This window comes from Phasianus colchicus, chromosome 11 (genome assembly GCF_987193195.1).
Source record: "Phasianus colchicus chromosome 11, bPhaCol1.hap1.1, whole genome shotgun sequence".
NCBI classification, from domain to species: domain Eukaryota; kingdom Metazoa; phylum Chordata; class Aves; order Galliformes; family Phasianidae; genus Phasianus; species Phasianus colchicus.
In genome coordinates this window covers 19,253,620-19,274,463 of record NC_143446.1, presented here as the reverse complement: position 1 = coordinate 19,274,463, position 20,844 = coordinate 19,253,620, and the positions used below count along the sequence as shown (strand labels likewise).

At 45.1% G+C, this 20,844-nt stretch overlaps 1 protein-coding gene across 8 annotated transcripts in view; it reads left to right on the top strand.

Annotated features, from left to right (window-relative positions):
* LOC149916471 (uncharacterized) overlaps positions 1–20,844 on the top strand; it is an 87,132-nt gene that overhangs the window by 12,269 nt on the left and 54,019 nt on the right. For 4 of the 8 annotated variants that reach the window (XR_016470180.1, XR_016470174.1, XR_016470175.1 and 1 more), the window contains exons 2-3: positions 7,823–10,155; positions 10,340–10,469. The gene's annotated coding sequence lies outside the window, so the exon portion shown is untranslated. Of the gene's footprint in view, positions 1–4,089; positions 10,156–10,339; positions 10,470–20,844 lie in introns of those variants that run through there. The other 4 variants (XR_016470171.1, XR_016470172.1, XR_016470173.1 and 1 more) reach the window with 4 other exon arrangements.

The window sequence follows — 20,844 nt, the reverse complement described above, 5'->3', positions numbered from 1 at the left end:
AAAAAAAAAAAAAAAAAAAAAAAAACCAACCAAAAAAACAGTTATAAATCTGAGCATACTCCTTTTTATTTTATTTTTCCTGCTTGCTTTTAAATCATGAGATGGTGTAGATGACTTCAAGCTATTGTAGGGTAAGAGGCAGCCTAAAGAAGGGGTAGCATTTTGGGAAGCTTTGAGCATCAGCTGCTCTTCTTCCTGTCGCTTACTAAAACTGTAATGCTGGGGTGGCCTGGAGAGCAGGATCCCTTTGTTCCCTTCCCACTGCAGCAGCTGTTGTAATGCAAAGCCCTGCTAGAAGTAGATCCAGGTGTGGCTGTTTGTTTGTTTGTTCTTAATGGTTTTGTTTCCTGCTTGTTTTTAAAGGCTACTGTAGCTGTAGCCTCTTCCAGGGATTAAGTCCTGTTGTATACATGAAGTTGGGATTTGCCTGTGAAAGAACTGGGAGCATATGCAGATCCACAGGCGTGAGCTGTGATGTGGAAAAGCTGTTACAATGGGGATTGCTCATGAGGAAGGGAGAACTCCTGGCCCTCATCCCACTAAATCTGTGCCCGAGACTTGTTAGCACAGTTACGTGCTAATAAAAGCAAACTAATGTATTTTTATGTAGAGAACATTTAGCGTGCCCACTGGCATCCTACTTGTGTGTGCTGCCCTCTGATCGCTCGGCTGCTTTCACTCTGCCTGCCCGTCCCAGGTCAGACCAGAGGCAAACCCAGCTGCCTCCCTGCACAGTGCCCTTGTGGGGCCACACGGGGTTGGCTTTGCAGAGCTGAGATCCTGCTGGTGGTAAATTGTCAGGAGGTCTCAGAGGCCATATGTAGCCTGAATTGCATCTGTGCCATTTTGTAGATGTTGTGTCACTGGTGGCTTCGGTGTGCCCACAAAGAAGTGCTCTTGTATCCCCTATCCTTCCCTGCTGCTTTCATTGTGTTTATAACGTGGTATTCCGCAGCTAGATGATGAGTGTCTAACTGTTCTTATGTTAATGCTTGGGTTCAATTCATTTAAAAAACTGATAAGAAACAGCATTTCATGTCTTGAAATAGTGGAGGTACTCAGAGAGCCTTTTGTGTTCAGAACAGACCTAATAGCCATATCTAGCTGGGAGAATGCTTGAATAACTGCGACTTTTAAAAACGTCTGTGCTGCATGCACCAGTGTTCAGTGGTCACAGCGTTACACGTCAGGATAGACCGCATGAAACGTGAACCAGGGGAGGATGGCAGAGGTGATATTCGCTGTTGCAGAGTCACAAAGCACTCTGTGGCATTAGGCAAAGCTCCTGCAGCGTATGCAGCTGTGGTGCTCCCAGGTTGGAAGGTGGGAGTTCGGGGAGGTCTAAGAAGCTTTGGAGCTGGGGCTGTGGCCCAAAAGAGATGGATGGCAGAACGTGTCAGCAGCGGTGGTGGATGCACTGTTTTGGGAAGTCCCTGACATTCAGTCCTATGGGTTGTTCAGCAGCATGCTGTTCCTGGGAGTGCCTTTGGATATTAGCAGCTCTTCACCACTGGCTTTTCTCCAGCAGTTCTCCAGCAGAGGTGCTGTGGTCAGGCCCAGCCCAGCACATATTGGAGCACTTTGGCCATCGCTGCTCTAAGGATGCTTTGATGGATCCATGGCCCATCAGCAGTGTCTCCCCGCCTGCGCCCGGCGTTGGGTGAGCTGCGGCCACTGGTGCAAATCCCTGCCTCAAAGGGATGGTCAGGTTTCTTGGAACGTTTGTTTGGGGAGCCTGAGGTGACAGATACCATTTTCTCCTTCCTTTGGCCTTCTGTTGTAGCTGTGCTGGGTGCTGGTCCCTCTTCACCAGTCTTCATGGCACATTTGCTGCGTATCTGTGGGATTGAATTGTACAAATAGTTTAGTCAGCACTGAGAGTCCTGAATACACATCGTTAATTTCTTCCAGTGTGGGATTTGCGCTCAATTCTTTATTTTCCCACATATCCAATAAATATTCAAAGCACTGGGCTAAAGAGTATTCTGCAGAACGAACCTCTCAATCTTTTTCTACTGGAGTTGTTCTACTTAATAGGAAAAACGTGTGCTTTAAGAGCAAAGTGATAGGAAAAAATAATTACAGTGGATGGCGCGGAGGACTCCTGGGATGGACAAAGTGAGACAAAGATATTCTGGATTCTAGTTCTGTCTCTCCTGAATATTTATTTATGCAAAAAAAGAGCAGGTTCAATAGGAGATGCAGCCCAAGGTCTTCCTCTGAAGTGCTCTGGAGATTATCTTGGAAGCAGTGTCAGCTGAGGAGCTGCAATGACAACCAGCTGTGATCCTAGCTGGCAGAAGCACCGGGCCCTGCAGTGGGCACCATCCATCCTCGTGCTGTAGGGCTCCAGGTGGGCCCACATGGGAGGCTGCAGAGCTGCATGCTGAGCTGGTGGGGCTCCATGTCCTGTGGGGCTGAGGAGCTGAGGCCTGGCTTCTCAGACCCCAGCGAGGTGAGGACAGCAGCCAGGGCTCCTGAGGGGCTGCCATGAGCTCACTGAATGTGACTGATGCTGAGCTGAGCAGTCACATCACATGTGAGGAAAGAGGTGCGAGCTCTGATGCCATGTTTTCCTGTTCCTTTATCCCAGACTGTGCTCAGATGAGCCTTTAACTATTTCTGGTTCATCTGAATCCCTAAATCTCCTGTTTAGCTCCAGCCCTTGGTGGGGGAATTGAGAGTTTTATCATTCGTTTATGTAAGCTTTTGTCACTGAATAGTTAGATTTATGCAATGTAGTTAAGTCAGATTTAGGGGATGCTGTTAACTCGGAGAGAATGACCCAGGGGATGGAAGGAAACTTCAGCTGAAGAAACATTTTATTTCAGCCTTGGATGAGTGTTATACTAAACAGAGTCGTGCACCCCTAAGAGGGTAAAGAATTACAGCAGTGCCTTTCTGGCTGTAGCATTAATGATGTTGCTCGAGTGTGTTCTAAATTCTATGTCTGTAATTGGCTGGAAGTTGTCTGCAAACATCAGGTTGCTGCTTTCTGACCGTAGCTGGGCCTCTGCCCCTCAGGCTGTGTGGAGGAAGGTGTGAGCAGCTTGTGCCCTTCAGCAGGAGGTCCTGATGTTGTTGTCTGGTTTATCTGAGCTTCTCCTGTGCTCTTGCAGACAACCCAAGGGGCTCGCTCCTGCTTTGCAGGAGTGCAGCAGTGTCCAGGGGGAGCACAACCAATGCCATGGCCTTAGGGGAGGCTGGGCAGGAGCGGGGCAGTGTCCTCACCTGGGTGGTGATGGTGGGAGCACTGGCAGTGTGGGGCAGAAGTTGGGATTATTTTAAAAAGGCTATCCAGGAATGAGCTTTCTTGTGGACCAGGGAGACAAACGTGCTCCTTTGTTACACTCCACCTGGAAGCTCGGTAGGTAGATGTGTGAGTGAAATGCAGTGAAGGATCACAGCATAAGAAGAATGGTGAGGGTTTTGGTGTATGGCACTGCTCCTGTTTGAGAAAACAGTGGGGATGTTTGCAGAAATCAGGTGTTCTGTGGCTTCCTGTTCTTCACCAATAGCAGGCTTTGGCATCTCATGCTGAAAGGGACACAGGGCCGAATTCCCAAGCCTTGAGCATGCTCTTACTTGGGATAAATCCCAGGGGGAGAGGTGTTCCGTTTGTTTCTCTCTGGCAGGCAGCTCTGTGAGTGTTGATGTTAATCTTTTCTGCCTGGATCCAGATGGCATTTCGTGTAGCTTTATGTACCAGTGGGTGAGCAACCTCTGGTGCTGCGTGGGCTGCTCATGTGGATGCTGGTCCTTGGCATGGTTTTTCCTTCCTGTTCACTAAATCCTTTCATTGATTCTCCTTAAATCCAGCCTTAGGTGCACAGGTATTACTTTGATGAGTACAATAAAAGAACCTAAGAGACCAAAACCCGTCTACCCCGATCTCTGTGTCTTTGCAGGTTTCAAGTGTTACAAGCATGCTAAGTCTGAATTAAATTATTGCATCTCATGCAATTGCCAGTTTAGGCAAGCATTTTAGGCATTGTATTTTACTTTTGCTCTGAAGAAAAGGGAAAGATAATTAGAGGAGTGTCTTTTTTTTTTTTTTTTCCTCAGGATAAAAATCAAACAGTATCAGTAGAGCTGGACATGCTATGGAGGAACTGTGCTGTATATATATTCAAGACAGTTTAGAGTCAAATAGGGTAAATTAATGAATTGTATCAAAAGGAGCTATGAAATTCAAATCTGTGTGGAAAGATTATAATCTCATGACTGTGACAGAAGTTGCCCTCGCATCACGCTGGTAATGCCCGTGAAAAGCTAAGTGAGATTAGAAAAGCTGCACAAGCAGAAAATTGACAGCAGTTCTGTCTGTGTTGGCTGGATGTGGGGCTGTGGGTGCGGGGAACTGGAGATTTTCTATCTTGCAGACTTCTGTTTTTTGGAGCAGAGTAAATAACCTGAAAGGCTGGAGCAAGTCTGTGAATCCTGCACAGAGGTCGGCAGTGCAGGTGGCTGCCGTGAGGGTGGGCTGTTAGATCTGGCTCTCCTGGTAGAAGCAAGCAGTCCAACACAGGAAAGCTTTTAACTTCCACAGCCTCATCTGTTTAAAAGGAGTTTTAAAGGAGCACTGAGAGTGTGGTGCTTCCAGGCAACACGGCTTGGGAAGGACAAAAGCTGTCAGGATTAACAGTGTGAGTGAGAGAGAATCGCCCAGGTTAACTTCTTCACAAAACAAGGAACCAGTCAGAATATGTTCTGATTAAATGTAAAACCACAAGATACGCTAAAAAGGTTCTGATGAATTGACAGCCATAACACAAAGCACTCTGAAAGCTAAGTCTTTAACAGGCTGGCGCTCGTCCCGTTTTTGTAGTTAATGGGTAATCAATAGTAGAATAATAGCGATCCAAGTCATGGTCGAGAAAGTGATGTTGGAGAAGAGCTGGATGCAGTGTGTGCCTCGGTGCACCGTGGGGCAGCTCTGCTGGAGGGAATCACCTGAGCTGCTGTGTCACAAATGGGGGTCAGCAGAGGACGGTTTGAAAAATGGGTCAGGTATGAATATGACAGGAGCAGATGGCAGAACTTTGGTGGAAAAGGAACTTAAATGTGGACTGTTAACTATGACAACAATCTGCCTTTGAAATCAGTCTTGGTGTTTTGAGTTGAGGGAGGCTTCCAGTGGTCCAGCTGATTAAGTTTTGGTCCCGTGTGGGTCAGTGCCTCTGAAGCAGGTCAGGAAAAGGAATGAATAGTGCAGTGATAGTGTGACTGTGCGTGTGTTACTGCTCTACAGAACCTGCCCTTTCTGTTCTCTGACCCGCTGTGCCACTTGTGTCTTCATTTTAGGCATTGTATTTTAAGGTCAAGAAGACCTACCAGCGATATTTGAAAAATGTGTGCAGGCAAGGTAATGTTAATTTGAAAGCATGTTTTCCATGAGATTGAGTAGGCAACTCAAAGGCATTTATAAATTCTTTGTTCTCATGCATCTTCATTCACTGGAACAGGCTGCCCAAGGAGGCTGTGGATGCCCCATCCCTGCAGGCATTCAAGGCCAGGCTGGATGTGGCTCTGGGCAGCCTGGTCTACTGGTTGGTGACCTGCACATAGCAGGGGGTTGGGACTGGGTGAGCATTGTGGTCCTTTTCAACCTAGGCCATTCTGTGATTGTATAATCTTCTCTGGACAGGAGGTGAATGCTTTCCACCATTTGAAAGCATGAGCATCTTCAAATTTCCTTTGTGTGTACTCTTGTCCTGCTTTCATCAAATGTACTTGGTGCTGCAGGCAGCCATGCGTGGTGTTCCCTACCTGCAGGGCTATCTCCAGGAAGGCTTTCTTACACAAGCAGCAAGAACAGCAGAAGTAGCCAGAGTACTGCAGGTACTTGCATTTCTGTCAAAAGGACCACAAAATTAGAGCCTTACTCCTGGGTACGGTTGTGATCTAAATGCTCAACTTCCTGTCTCTCCAAAATGTTGTGCAGATCTGGACATTTTTATTAAACTGCTGCACTACAACACTGACAGCATGCAAGAGCAGCAGAGCCAGAGAATAAAGAGGGCAAAGCAGTGCAAAGCAGAAGAGAAAGCCCAGTTGCAGCTCGTTACACTGCTGCTAATGATTGGGCTGCGTAACCACTGCAAAATCAATGATATTGCCATCTTCTGCAGCCTTCTGCTGCTGGAAATGGGGCTGTTGGTGCTAACTGTGTTAAGGTGCGAAAAACAATTATGAAGTTTCTACTTGGAATAAAAAACCTCGTTTGGCTCTGGAAGGTGAGCACCATCTAACGTAGCAAGCTGCAGCCCTGTTGGCAGCAGAACTGCATTCCTGTGAATAGGTGAACATCTCTGATTCTGGAGAGTGCCATGGTAGGTGGGAAAAACAAACCAGGTGAGAGGCTTTCTCCTTCAGGGTGTGCTGGCACAGATATAATTGACGTGCCCTCAGGTTTCTGATAGCCTGAGCTTGCCAGTAAATTGCTGCTGTGAGGAATGGCTCATAATAATTGGCCAGCTGAAATATTTCTCAGTGCTCATACCCACTTTCTCATACAGGAGAACAATCGGTAGCTAATCCTGCAGTGTTTCCTGACTTAATGGGCACCTGCTCTTAAGCACCATGCCTGTGCTGATAATTAAGTCTAGAAGTAAGCAAACTTTTTGTCAAATGATGGAGACTTAAAAAATTGAAAAACAAAGGAATGGTCCTGAGTGACGTATGCTGTGTATAATCAGAATAAAGAAAGCTATCGTATTTTGTATTCTAGTTCCATCTTAAAATCATCTCCCTTGCTTGCCTAAGGCTAAACTTGAATATTGCTACTTCAGGGTAGCATACTGGTGATTCAGTCTGAGCAGGAAAGAAATAAAAATGAGAAAAGCTGGTGGTACACGTTAGGAAGTTGACATGAAACCATATGACTAATTTTAGTTTTAAAATATTTATTTTCCTTCTCTTTTTACCTGACTTGAGCCCTCCCACACAAAGCTAAGTGAGTTTGACCTAACGCAGCATGGGTCAGCTTATTTTAAGGTGGAAAAAGTCATCAGCTGTGTCCTGTGGAGGCCTTGTGTTGAAGAAGGCAAATGAGGAGCCTGCAGATGGGTTTGGCTGTGTGCTGCTTCCATCCTTCTTGGAGCACTGGGGCTGGTCCGTGGGGGCAGCTGCATGGCTCTGTGGGGCAGCCATGGCTCTGTGGGGTGGCTGGGGATGGGCTGGGATGCAGCTGAAAGAAAGCATTTGTTGCAAAACTTGCAAAAACGATGAGGTTCTCATGGCGCAAGCTTGAAGAAAAAGCAGGTGCCCCAATCTGTTGAATCCTCTGGTTACCACTGCCTCCTGCTGTGCTTGTGGAAGGAGTCGAGAGCAAAATGCTGGCTTTGCTGACTCATCTTGGGAAGCCTTTCAGCTATTTTGATTTCCTTGCAGCAATTGAACATCCCATGTTGAAATATCATAAGGTTGAGTGATGCAGAATGCAGAGTGTGTGGGGATCAAGGGGGGGGGAATGCTCACCTGCCTGGGGCAGAGGGACCTGGGGGGAGCAGAGCAGCATTCTGTTTTGAGGATGGTGTCCCATTGCAGTGAATGGTTCTGTACTGTTTTGGCAATCTTTGTCTGCTCATAAGCCTTATGGAGCTTTTGAGAATGTCTCATAGCAGTTGTTTCTGCAGATTTTTCTAGCTTAAGCCTTTATGTACGAACCTTACAATAGAAAAGTATGCTTAAAGAAAACGTTCCAATGCTTTAAAGGTTTGCACCGAAGTGCTGTTATTCACAAGAACATGAGATCGTGCAGATGTTCGATAGGCTGGGTACTGCCAGCTTGAGAACATCACAGTGCTTCTCTTGTCTCAAGGAAGGGCTGTGAGGACGTGTGAGGACCCGCTGCGTGCTGCTGGGCTGCCCTGCAGAAAGACAGAGGGACACGGCCTGTTGGGAATGGAGGTGGGCCAGGCTGCGCTCCCTCAGGTGCTCCGCCACTGCTGAGGTTGAGTGGAGGTGAGAAGAACCCTAATAGAATTTTCTTGTGGCTTTCGTGGCTTGCTCTCACAGCAGAGATTTTAAAGCGAATCTCATTAAATATCTCTACTGGATACATAGCAGTAAACATACAAAGCAATGCTGTTATTCTGAGCTGGAACTTGTCTTACTCTGTAGCTCTGGTAACGGCTCTGCTTTGTGCCAGACTTAATTTCAAACAGCAGAAACTTTCATTTCCAGAATTAAAACCCCAGAAGACACAGAAGCGTGGTGTCTGATGTGCTGATTATTTCAAGGTCAGGCGAGCGATCACGAATTGTGCCACTGTCACTCGTTACGGTAATAATTTCATCTTGACGTGAGGTTTCTTCACATACCTCTCACAGCAGAACACAGAATCCAGTTGCTGATCCTCCAGAGCCCCTCATTCATTCTGATGCAGGGCACTCGTGCCTGAGCCACGCTGGGGTCTGTAGGTCCATGCACACAACTGGGCTGGGGACCCTGCTTCTTGCTGGCTGCTGTTGGGAACCACCATAGGAGTTGAACTGTAGGATTTCAAATGAACCTGAAATTGAAAACCAGTTTTGGAAATAATATTGAATTCAGCTCTTCATGCTTACTGCTGAGGAGAAAGTGCTCTTGGGGTTGTGTTGTTGAAATGTGACAAAATGCATGTTGAGGTAGGAAAACAACAGAATAGGGCTGAATTTATGTTGATTTACTACTTTTCGTGTCAATGGGAAACACTTCAATGCTAGCATTTATTCAAAAGGTTTTTGCCAAGACTTTGAGCCTCGTACATTAATAAGAGTCTGTAACAAGGAAATCAAGATACACAATGTGTTTTTCATAAATGAAATCATTGGCTTCTTTAACCGAAACTTTAATACATGCAATACATAATTGCAGTGCCTTATAGGAATTTCTTAACAAGAGCGTTTTTGAGCAGCCACTAAAAAGCAGCAATCAGTAATAACAGTGAGGGCATTAGCACTCAGACCAGAGTAAAAGCATCATTAAAGTATAAGTTTTAAGGTACACTACTTTAAATTTCCCTCATTACACGTGCAATTAGGGAATAAACAATAAAGCAGGGATTATTTTTCTGTGATTTCTTATCCTAACTACCTTTCAAAAGTATAAGTAATGTGAAGTGGGATGAGCTGAAGTGTGGTGAGCAGTTCTCTAGAGCAATGGATGGATGGATCACTTCTTGCACCTACCTGGCAGGGTCCGCTCCTGGTGGTGGCAGAGCTACCTTTGTGCCTTTTGTTGTACAAAGATGAGATGTTAATTAAGATAGTGCTCACCAAAGGGCTGATTTTAATATATATACACTGCTATTGGTGTATACATTTTGTAATCCATCATTCTGGCTTCATCTGGTTCATATTAGGTATTGATTCGGCACAAACAGAAACTGGGGAGAAAACGCACTATGGCACCAGAATCGTTTCAGCAAGAATAAATGGTGTAAATGAGTTTTTAAAGAAGGTGAAACGTGGTTCCTTCTGTGCAGTAGGATGTTTTGTTTCCCTAGAAGGGAATAATTCAAACTTCAACAAGGAAATACCTGGGTGGGTTAACTTTTTCCTGAATGACAGTAGTTGTAGAAGGGCATTCAGGAGAAAGCCTTCACATCAGCATAGTGGTGCTCCTGGCACTGAGCTGCCAGCAGGTATGGGAGAGAAAAGTCTGGCCTTATTCTTAATGCCAGCAATACAATACAGGCAAAGACATCAGCTTGAGAGCATCTGGAAGAGAACAGGACAGGGATAATAGTAATTGTGCTGCATCTTGCAAGTGTTTTGGGAAGAAATCCACTTTGGAAGTAGCACGTTAATGAAAAACTTTACCATAAACCCTGAGATATGAAAACTGATGGAAGTGTGGCCTCAAAAAAGGTTTTGTTTTGTTTTGTTTTGTTTTGTTTTTAAGCATTACACTGTTAGTTTGCCCTGAGTTTTGTAAGAGAACTGTTCTGTCATGGCCTGAGTTGATGATTGATCACCTGGTGCAGGGGATGGCTGGCCCAGGAAGCACAGGTGCAAGCAATTACCTCTGCTTCCCACCTGACTGGGTGGGACCCTTCATGAGCTCCCTGGGCTCATATAGGAGCTAACCTCTGGAAGATGAATGTCTGCTGGGTGAAGGCTGCTTCCTGAGAAGGAGTGTTCTGTTGCTAGAGACCTGCTTGCCAGTCAGGTGAGTTAACTTTTTTCCTACGTATGGTTATTGTTATTCCTAATTATTCCTAACAAACTTTGCCTGCTGTTGCAAAAAATTTATCAGAAGCAATTTCACTGCTTCCGAGGACCAACACATGGCTACATATTTCATTAACGCTAAGACTGGGCCTTGCAGATCTCACCTAACAGCCTTTTTCTAGTCTGCAGGAAAAAGAGGTCACAGAGCATTCAGCATCTCCCCTGCAAGACCCCTGTGTGGTACTGAGCAGCAACGTGCCCACGTGTGCCTGGAGCTGCCCTCTGCCTGCAGCCTGCACTGCCGTCACTAAGGTAGGTTATTTTGTAGTGATGGAGAAATTTAGGTGATTTCATTGCAGATAACGGGATACGTTTATTTTTCCAGCTAGTCATGTTTCTGTGAGATTTTTATCTGGTAATTGTGCTTGTGCAGATTGATGCACCTGATCCTGCTTAGCTCGTGATGTCGGTCGGGATTGCTGTGCTAGGAGGTATGATTGACATGCTGGGTTCTTAGGGATCACCTTCAGCAAACCCAGCACCTGCAGCAGAGAAGTAGGAGCTGTGAGGCAGATATGAGTCTATGAGTGCAGTGTAACCACAGCAGTGTGGGGACATAGGGCAACTGTGTGGCCAGGCTGCAGAGAAGCTCTGTTCTGTAGCTCAGTTAGGTACACAGCTGCATCTGAATTTCCACAATGTAATATGTTAAACCTTCCTAACCTCTGAAGTACAGAATGAGAACAGTGGAGAAGGAGCAAGCAATTAAAGGCAAGACAAACATACCTACTTGTCATAGGAAGGGTTCAATACTTTGTTTCTCTGCTAAAGGGGAAAAAGAAGAAGAAAAAAAAAAAAGAGGGATATAAGCTCAGGTAGTAACTTTAAATTAGCTTAACTTGCTGATACCTTAAGGCTGAGCATTAGTGAATTTAATTATGGGAGCCAGGAAAGGCATTAAGATAGCGTTAGGCCTTAAACTGAGCCCCACGAGGGAATGAAATTAAAGTTGGTTTGTGCTCCCTCTCTATGCCATCCTGTCTGTGCAGTGCTGCAGCCCTCCCTGCTCTGCCAGCACTTCATGTTGGCTGTTCTGTCCTTCTGGTCAACATGTGAGCACCTGCAGCAGCTTCACAAGGCACTGGGGTGCTTTGTTGCTGTTGTTGGGTGGGATCTAACGCTTGTTGTACCTGCACAGTCACGTGTTGGCACAGACAGGAGGTCAGCCATAGTGGCACCCATAGTGGCCCAGACTCTGCCCAGGTTGCTGCCCTCCTTCATGGACGTTCCTCTGCTTTGCTGGGGCTCCAGCAAGGAGCGTTGAGGCCTTTTGATGCCGTGCAGGTGGCTGTTAGTCTGGTGCATAGTTTGTTCCTGCTTTGCTTTCACCTTCCTGCTCAATTGAGTCTATTATTCATCGCTCCTTTTTCTACCTGAGCTTTGTATTTGCTTTGCGTTTTTTCAGAGAGGCTCAAGATTAAGCTGAAGACCGCTTTTATGAGGAGTCCTCGTTTGTAGTCAGTTTGCTGATGAGTTCTATAGCATTAAGGAGTTATTTAGTATTGACCTTTCTCGTGTTCATTCTGGATGCTTGCTCTTCTCCCATTCGCTGCTGTGGAGTCGCACACCCCTCACCTCCTGTTCTTAACCTAAAAGCAATACCTTGACAGGGCGTGTGAGATTGTGTTGAAAAAGGAAAACAATTTACTTGTCTCAGGTTATGTCATCTTTTCTTTTGGTTTTGGGTTGGTTTTTCTTTTTAGTATTCACTATTTATCTTTCATCTGATAAAGATGCAGTAGCCTTTAAATAAAAAAACCCTGCAGTTCTGATGTATTGTGTGCTGCTGCACTCCAGAGGAGCTGGAAATGTTAAACCTGCAAATACAGAAGGGTTTTGAGGAATAAAAGAGGTTTGAGTCCTTGAGCCCTCGAAAAGCCAAAGAGCATCAGAGAAGTGCATGGCTGTGTTTGTCACTGAGGTGCATACCTGAGGCTTATCATTGCCATGTGAGGATTGGCTCCATGCTGAGCACAATGGCAAGGTCCCATCCAGTGGAGCTGCTCTGCTCCACTGCTTGAGAATAATCGATGCATTCTGGCCGTTTGGATTTCTCTAGGAAAGAAACATAGATAACTAAGCAAATGACTGTTATTTGTATCACAGTGGAATCAACAGTGTCACACAGATGACTCTGGGTTCATGTATTTAATTATACTAAAAATGTAGAGGATAACAGACTGAAACAAAAAGATGCTGCTGCTTTCTGCAGTTTTATGGCTTTATCTGGTACGTTTAGCAGCCCCATAATCCATACTGTAGTCTCAGCTGTATGTCAGTTGATATATTCCTTGTTTTATGGATCACTGGAAGATAATTCTGTTGTTTTCCATTGGACCTGTAGTAAATATATGTCAGGATTTTTCCGGTGCTGCATACTCCAGTTTCCAGCTGCTATATTAATTTCTGTCAAGTGCTTTGGCTTCGTACTTATTCTAGAGATGGTCTGTTTTCATGCTGGGTTAACTCATTAATCCAGATCCTATTTTTTCTAAACTAAAAGAAATTATTTAAAATGTGCATTCGAGAATATTTCCCTCATGTCTTCTCTACCACTTCTAAAAGAAAAGAAGCAGCCCTCTTGCAGTGCCTCGGAGCTGATGTAGTGCATTTGCTTTAAATGCACACATGTGCTTTGTAGCTTTTAAGGCTTGTGACAAAGCGCAGCATTGAGCTGCAGAGCTGCAGCAGGGTCTGTCTGCAGAAGAGAGCTGTGCACTCCAATCCCAGTCCTGTATTTGATAAATCTGATATTTTTGGCTTGAGGTAAAAAGACATTTGGGGCTGATTTGGGAATTTGAGATACTTCACCTTGATGATGTGCCAATGCATTGCCTGTATTGTGCAGCTCAGGGAGCTCGTGGTTCTACCTGGAACTCCTGAGCTGTATGCAGCAGCATGAGCACCCTCACAACACAGTACAGTGCTACATCACTGTGTTTTAACATGCAAAAATCCTGGCAACACAGCTAATAGTTCACCGAGCAGCTGTGCTGTGCAGGTACCAGCTCTCCATCAGCAGTGGCACGCTCACATCCTGCTGAGTTTCTCTTGGGATCTTTCCCAGTCACGAATGTTGCAGTTGTGTTCTGTTTTGGATGGGTTGCTGTCTCGTTTTGTTGTTCTGTACATCTCTGAGACTGCCAGGATGGACGTTTCAGGATTTTATTTCTGCTGTGTGTTTTGGAGGTCTGCTGGTTAAAAGCCTAGAAAATGAGGTTTATTTCGATGTCACGGAAATGCAGAGAAAATGGGAAGTTGTTTGAGATTCTCTTAATTGAGCTCTTTCCAATTCATTGAGAAGAAGTTGGTGCCAATTGCTCTATAAATAGTAATTCTGCTCAATAACAGCAAGTTTCTCATTGAACCTACAGGTACATTGCCCATGACCATCAGTCCCACCCCCATTTTATCAGTCCAGGCACCTATCAGGATGCTTTGGAAAAGCAGCCTGCAACGTGAGACGCATTTTCTCCTGCTGTCTTGCGACCAAAGGCAGAGATTCTCCGTCTGTCTGCAGCAGTCCTTGTGCTGCTGTCCCCTTGCTGCACACTGCCAGCCCATGCCAACATCCAGAGATGTGTGGGTGCCCATCCACGGAGGTGCCAAAAGCAGCCTGATCTGCTGGGAGCACCCAGCCCATGGCAGGGCTTGGAACTCAGTGACCTTGAAGGTCCCTTCCAACCCAGGCCGTTCTGTGAACACGTGAGGAGATGCTGGCACTCTGGCTGGGCACTGCTGGGGCTGTGCACTGCTGGGGCTGTGCTCCCAGAGTTCCTGCAGCCCCAGGGGCAGAGCACAGCCCGGCTGCAGGTGGTAGTGCTGCGGTGCTGAGCCCAACAACTGCCGCCAAGCGGCCTTGCCAAGCTCACTGACTTGTTTGTCTGTCTTCACACGGGGTCTGCATGCATACTAAGTAGTTCCTCTATGAAAAATCCTTGAATTCCAAAGCTGCTATTCACAGTAATTGCACTTTAAGAGGAAAGAAGGGCATTGCGGTTTTGTTCCTTACTTTGCTCTCTACACAGTGTCTTTTATAACACCTAAATAAAGCTCAGGCACTTGCCTTGCTTTGTAGTCATGCTTTCCCCTGGTAATATTTTTTTTTTTTAAAAGACATTAAAACATTATGACATTAAAAGCATCCTCAGTCTGTGCAGGTTCTGTACAAAAATGGAAGGGTGATCGGAGGCAGAAAAAGGTAACACTTTGAACAAGGGACTTTTCAGCTGCTTGGTGTCACCAGGGACAGCAGGACAACAGCTTGGACTAGGTATGGAAAAGCTGATGCTGTCCCCCCTGCACCAACACCTGCACAGCACAGCCCATGTCCTTCCCCTGGATTGCAGGTCACTGATAATATACTGCTAAGCCTTTCTTGCTGTAGTTGAAGGTGGTTATTTATTGATCTGCTCTTGGTAGCTGGTAAAATGCCAGCTTTCAGCATTAGCTACTGGCCTCGTTTTATTTAAACCTTGTAAAATTTCATCGTTTCTCTTCAGCAGTGAGAATGTGTAAATGTTTCTCCTGGAATAGTTTTGAATAAGGCTTTTGACCTTCTTCTGCTTTAAACCTTAGAACTCTTATGGTTTCAAAAAGAAGCATGAGAAGTTCCCTCGGGTGCCCTTCTTATGGCCTTCTAGAGTGATGGCCAGTCTGTAACAGGGCTGGCTTGAAGGGATCATTGTGACATTGGGAGCAAAAATTAATAATTACTAATAGCTCAGACCAAATCTTTGGTTTTGAGATTTCTTTTTTTGTTTTGTAATTTATTTTTATTTTTGTAGTGGCAACAAAACATTACTGTTTGTCCTTAGACAGTAGTGTGAAGTTTGTTGTTTGCAATACCTGCATACTGATGGCTCTTGCAGTGCGAGAGAAGGTGCAGAAAGACATCTGGATGGGGGTTGCTATTTTGACACAGGAGTGTTGGAGAGCACTGCTGGGTTTCTTTGTATTACCTGCAGAAATGGAGACAGATGGGGCAAGAATTGCAGAACCTATTAAAAATCAACCTTCCTGTGTTATTAATATTCCTTTTCCACATGTAGATATCTCTGTAGTGATAAAAGGAACACTTACAGAATGTTGTAATGAAATATCCTGAGTGCTGTTACTATGAGTAGGCTCATTCTATAAGTAGGCCATTCCATGATTCATTTATAAGGAGTTTCTTGAGTCAAATTCAGGAGCATCACTTCTAATGGACAATGCTGAGAGCTGAACTGGTGGGATGCATTCATCCACATCCCTGCTGTACTTGTGATAGTGAGAATGATGATAAATTCCATTTAATAATTGCCCTAGCTAATATTACTGGTGAGTTGCAATTGCCATTTCAGTGTAATTCAGCTTCCACACATGGCAGGTCCTAATAGAACAGCAGGTTCTGTGCACTTTCTCCTGTCTTGTGATGCTACACATTTCTCTTGGTGAGGTTGATTGTAGATTTCATTTGGGTTTAGCTACTGAGAAGTGCTGCAGCTTTGATAGCATGGAACAGCCTTTGGAGCAGATTGTGGAGTAGGTTTTTTTTTCTGCTTTATTTTTATTTCAACTTTGCTGGGTGTTTTGTTTGTCTCTAGATCCTGCAGTACTGCAGAAAAGGCACTGGGTCTCTGTGTACAAAACAGAGGCACCAGGCCTAATGCTGGCCTTTCCATTGCTCACATTTATGGTAAGAACCAGACAGATCCAGGGAGAAGAGGTAGTGTAATGTACAACAGCAGATTTCAGCGGGGTCTAAGCAGATGGAAGCAGGAAATGAGGAGCAGTGACAAACATGACATGCCTTGTATTTTTTGCAATAAATTCATCTGAATGCCGAGTTGCTGTGTATATGTGCAAAATCTGTCTCCATCTAATTTTAGGGCCGCAATTTATTTTATTTGGCATCTATATAGCTGTTGGCTTGCCCCCTGTGGCTGTAGGCATAAAAAATACTTTTTGCAGTTTGTTTGCTGTTGTGTATTTCTTTGCAGCAATTAAGTGTTTTAATTTCTTTTTTTTTTTTTCTCCTAACAGTTGTTTCTGGTTTTAATTCTCTTGTGTCTGACCCGTGTGCCTTTGCTGCAAATGTTACCACTGCTGTGCATTGGCAAGGGAAGTTTCATTGGTGCCGTGGTGGGGAGGATGAAAGCTCAGACTTTGATTTGGTGCTGTTTTGTGACAACAGTGTGGCTGCACACAAGGATGGTGAGCAGTGGTGAGGTCAGAGCGCTGCCCAGGTTCCATTCCCAGGCTGTAGCACCAGGCCTTCAGACCCAGTGCCCTTCAAAACCAGTGATCGTTATTTTGTGGCATCCAGAGCTACTTGTTACGAATAAAATGTTGAAATTCAGTAGTGCTAATCAAGAGCCAAGTAGTTCTGTGCTATATATTATGAGCAGTGAAAGATGAGAATTGTGAAAAAACGTCATGGTCATGGGGAAGAAGTCCCAATGTAATGGGAATTGAAAGTAATGCTGACAGCTGGCTGTGTTTACTCAAGCAGGGAGTAGGGAATGTGGTTGTTTTTGAAAGAATTTGTGTTAGGGGCATCTACTGATGTACTCCTACATGGACTGCACAGAGAGGCTGTAAATGCCCCATCATAGAATGGCCTGGATTGAAAAGGAGCACAATGCTCATCCAGTTCCAACCCCCTGCTGTGTGCAGGTCACCAACCAGCAGACCAGGCTGCCCAGAGCCACATCCAGCCTGGCCTTGAATGCCTGCAGGGATGGGGCATCCACAGCCTCCTTGGGCAACCTGTTCCAGTGCCTCACCACCCTCTGTGTGAAAAACTTCCTCCTAATATCCAACCTAAACCTCCATTGTCTCAGTTTAAAACCATTCCCCCTTGTCCTATCACTAAGGCCATGCTGAATATGGCTCTGGGCAGCCTGATCGAATGGTTTGCAACCCTGCCCATGGCAATGGATTGAAACTAGATGATCTTTAAGGTCTTCTCCAACCCAGGCCATTCTACGTTTCATGCAGGTACAGCTGCTGAGGAGCAGGCTGAGTCCACGCTTACTGCTGCTGATGGGACTTGGCCTGAAAGGTTCTGCTGGGAGATGGGTGCAGCATGAGCCTGGCATCCCACCGGAGTCCCGGGGGACTCTGCATGTGCACGGTCTGTGAGGCTGCTGAGAAGGACCTGTCTGGAGCTGGAAAGCCAGGAATCCAAAACAAGACTTTTGGGCATGTTCAGAGGTGTGGTTCAGCCCCCCCATCAGAGGTCATCAGGGCTTGTTGTGACAAACCTGAGTGTCAGGATCAGCGTGCTCTGCATATGGGTATGCAGCAGGAAATACCAGTGGCAAAGCAGCACGGTTTACTCAGCTAATTCCACATTCCATTAGAACAAAGTGAAGAATGCTGCAGATTGGGAGCATGCTTTCATACCAATCAGTTCTCAAATTATTTTTCTCTTTACACCACCTGTTCTGGCAGCTAACAATAATACAGAATTTTATATTGTGTTATTACTTGAAAATGGAAACAAATGGAACAAGGCTGCGTGGCAGCCATTCCCATTCCCCGCTCTCCGTTCCCATGGCAGGTCTCCATTAGTCATGATCACCAGCAGTGCAGGCTGTGCTGCTGCTTCTCACACTGGTGGGCAAACGTTTGCATTGTAGCTCGTTGACTCCAGGAAATCATAATAGAATTGAGACTGCTTATTGCTGTGACTATTTGCTTACCTTAAGTTTGCAGAGACTGATTGAATCTGCAGATGAAGAGCCCAATATTTTCAGTAGAAGTATTGGATTCATAAATCTTCGGTTCATCCCTTTGTTAAAATTTCATGCTCTGTGAAGAAAAGACTGTAGGTGAGGTAACCAAAATGTAGAACAACTTGTTCAATCATTGCTCCCACTGATTTTCCTAGCACTGAATTACCCTGACTTGGGCAGTGTATGTGCTCTGTTGTGTACAGTGCATTCTCACTGGTAATCCTGCAGTCTGGATGTGGGGTTACTGTCAGCAGAATTTTGAGTAGGAGCACAAAATGGACTCTCACTTCCAGAAATCAAGCTAGTTCCTTACACCTGGGGGCTGTTGGAGGTCATTCTGTGGGTTTAATTGCAATAATGACAGATTCCATTCAACACATGGCCTTGCTGTGGCAGTCTTGGCATGGATGCCTGCTGAACAGCTATTGTTTGTTACTACATCCCTTCCTTGCATCAGTATTCCCAAGGACAGCAGCACAGCAAATTCTTTTTGAGCATAAGTGTAAATTAGAAGCAAATCCTTGATGACTCTGTGATGATTCTAGCAGGCTTTAGTGTAAATTAAAGACTGAATAGCCCACAGGGCTATTGATATTGATTAAATCAGTAACCAACACCAAAGTGGATTTTATTTCAATTCCCAGATAACTTAAAGAAACAATATTGATTTTATATTTTTTTCCAGTGGCCATGACCTGCCCGTTGTGTTCAGAACATTTTTTCCTACTTTGCTGAAATCCTTCACCTTATCTGGTACTCCCCAGTCACTGACATGCTTTATTTTGAGTGTGGGTTCATAGTGTATGTTAAATGTCAGAAGAACTGTTTAAATAGAGCACCATGATGATGTAAGGTTTGGTGCTTGCTGGACCAGTTGTTTCATGCTGAGTGATTCTGGATCACTGCAGAATTCTGAGTGATGGATTCAGAAAAACGAGGTAGGAAATAAGCAGAGAAACAGTAGTATGCTTGGTATTTGGGGTGAAGTATTGTTAAGAAGTATATTTTAATATGAAAAAAGGAGGAATTTTCAATAGTGCCTTAATGCTTTTGAAGAAAATATAATAGCAAAATAATTCATTCGCTTCTATTTTTTTTTATTTTTAAATCAAATAGGAGTTACAAAGTATAAAATCGTGAGAATGCTGGTAACATTGTCCCTGTTTACCAGTCCATAGTGCTAATTTGACCATTGTTCAGCATGACTTAAGAAAAATAAATTTGGATTTGTTTCAGATGTTTTGGGCACTGCTTGCTTAATATGAATAATATGCCTAAGGAAAACTTGCAGTCCGCTGATTTAACCTTAGAATCCAAGCAAGCAATCCAGCAGAACCACAAGAATTAGATTTAGAAACAATTCTGCTGCATACTCCCAATCAACCTTTTTCTTAGAAAATGGTCTAATTAAGACCAAAAATAGCCATTACAAAATCATGTTCCATTGCCATTTCCTTTTGCTTCCTCACTCAGCTCTGCTTGAAAACAAAACCTTGTTCTGACAGCACTGAGCACCAGGGCTGGTGCTGCCCTTACGTGAGGTTTGTGCTCCTCGTGCCTCTGCAGCTTCACAGAGCTGTTTGTTCTGCAGCCACTCGGTGTACGACCTTGAGCAAGGCAGCAAGGGCTAAATTTTTCAGAAAGTGGTCTTTAATTAGGCAAATTTCTGTTCTCTGCTGTATGCCTTGGGGCTGCTTGAAGCAGGATGCTGGAAAAATGCATTTATTGGGCCTTGCTTGTCTGAGAAGTCAGAATTGCATGAATAAAGAAATGTTGTGACCTTGGCTGCTTGCTTTAGAAGCAGTACAAATCAGTGTGTGGTGGTGAACCTGTGCTGGTGATGCAGAGCAGTGGGGCTGGCTGGAAGGACGGGGCTGAGGAGCTGAGAGCTGCCATGTGCTCACTCCCAGGCTCTGTTAGTACTCAGCAGCTCCTGGTTGTCCTTTGGTTCCCCACCAAATGCACCCTGAGTGCAGGAAGCACAGGTCCTGTCAGCAGGTGTGTTGGCTGAGCCCAGCCTCCTTGAGCAGCCGCATTGCAGGGTGCAGTCCCATCATCTGTCTCTGTCTGTGTCCATCTCCTGCTGGGACTATGAACCCACACTCAGAATAAAGCATGTCAGTGACTGGGGAGTACCATCTCCTGCTGGCAGCCAGGATGTGCTGCTCCTCACTAAGCACGTCCCCCAAGTTTGTATCCTCAGAGCATGTGGTCACTTACAGTGTTTGGCACAGGCAGTGGCTGCTGCATTTTATCCTCCCTCATCTCTGGAGCACTTGGATAGGCAGAGGGTTCTGAAATAGGCAAGGAGTGGTTCTCTTTGTTGATTCTAATGTGTTTAACGGTTGGTATGCTTCATAAATAAAGGGATACGCCTGCAACTTGCTAGATCCTCTGCAGACAGAAAGCTAGAAGGTCATTCCATGCAAGTTTGTTGTCTTCTGAAAGCTAGAGCCTAAAATGGCAAGTCCCGATGTGACAAGACAAATACCAGCAGAAGAAAACAAATGAAAGAAAATACCCCAAACATTTGCACTATTTCCATGACTTCTTAAAATTAAATAGTAAAAAAAAAAAAAATATCCCTCATTCTGCCCGGCTGCCACAGAGCAGCTGTGCCAGCAGCCCACTGGTGATGTGGTTTGATGGAGAGCACTCATTGGAAATGTGTAACTGACTGCTGCCAGGGAACTTCTCACAGGCTTTAACTGATGGGGGTCACTCGTGAGCCTGCTGTCTGCTGTCCTTATTTTATGCGTGTAGAAGTTTCCAGTTGTGGACAACCTTTTGGAAAGTCTTGGAGAGCCGAATACAGCTGCAAAATCTGTGGCAGGCTATTTAAGGACATAATAGAGCATACAAAAGTAAGACCTTTCTCCAGGGCTCTCTAATGCCATTATATAGCA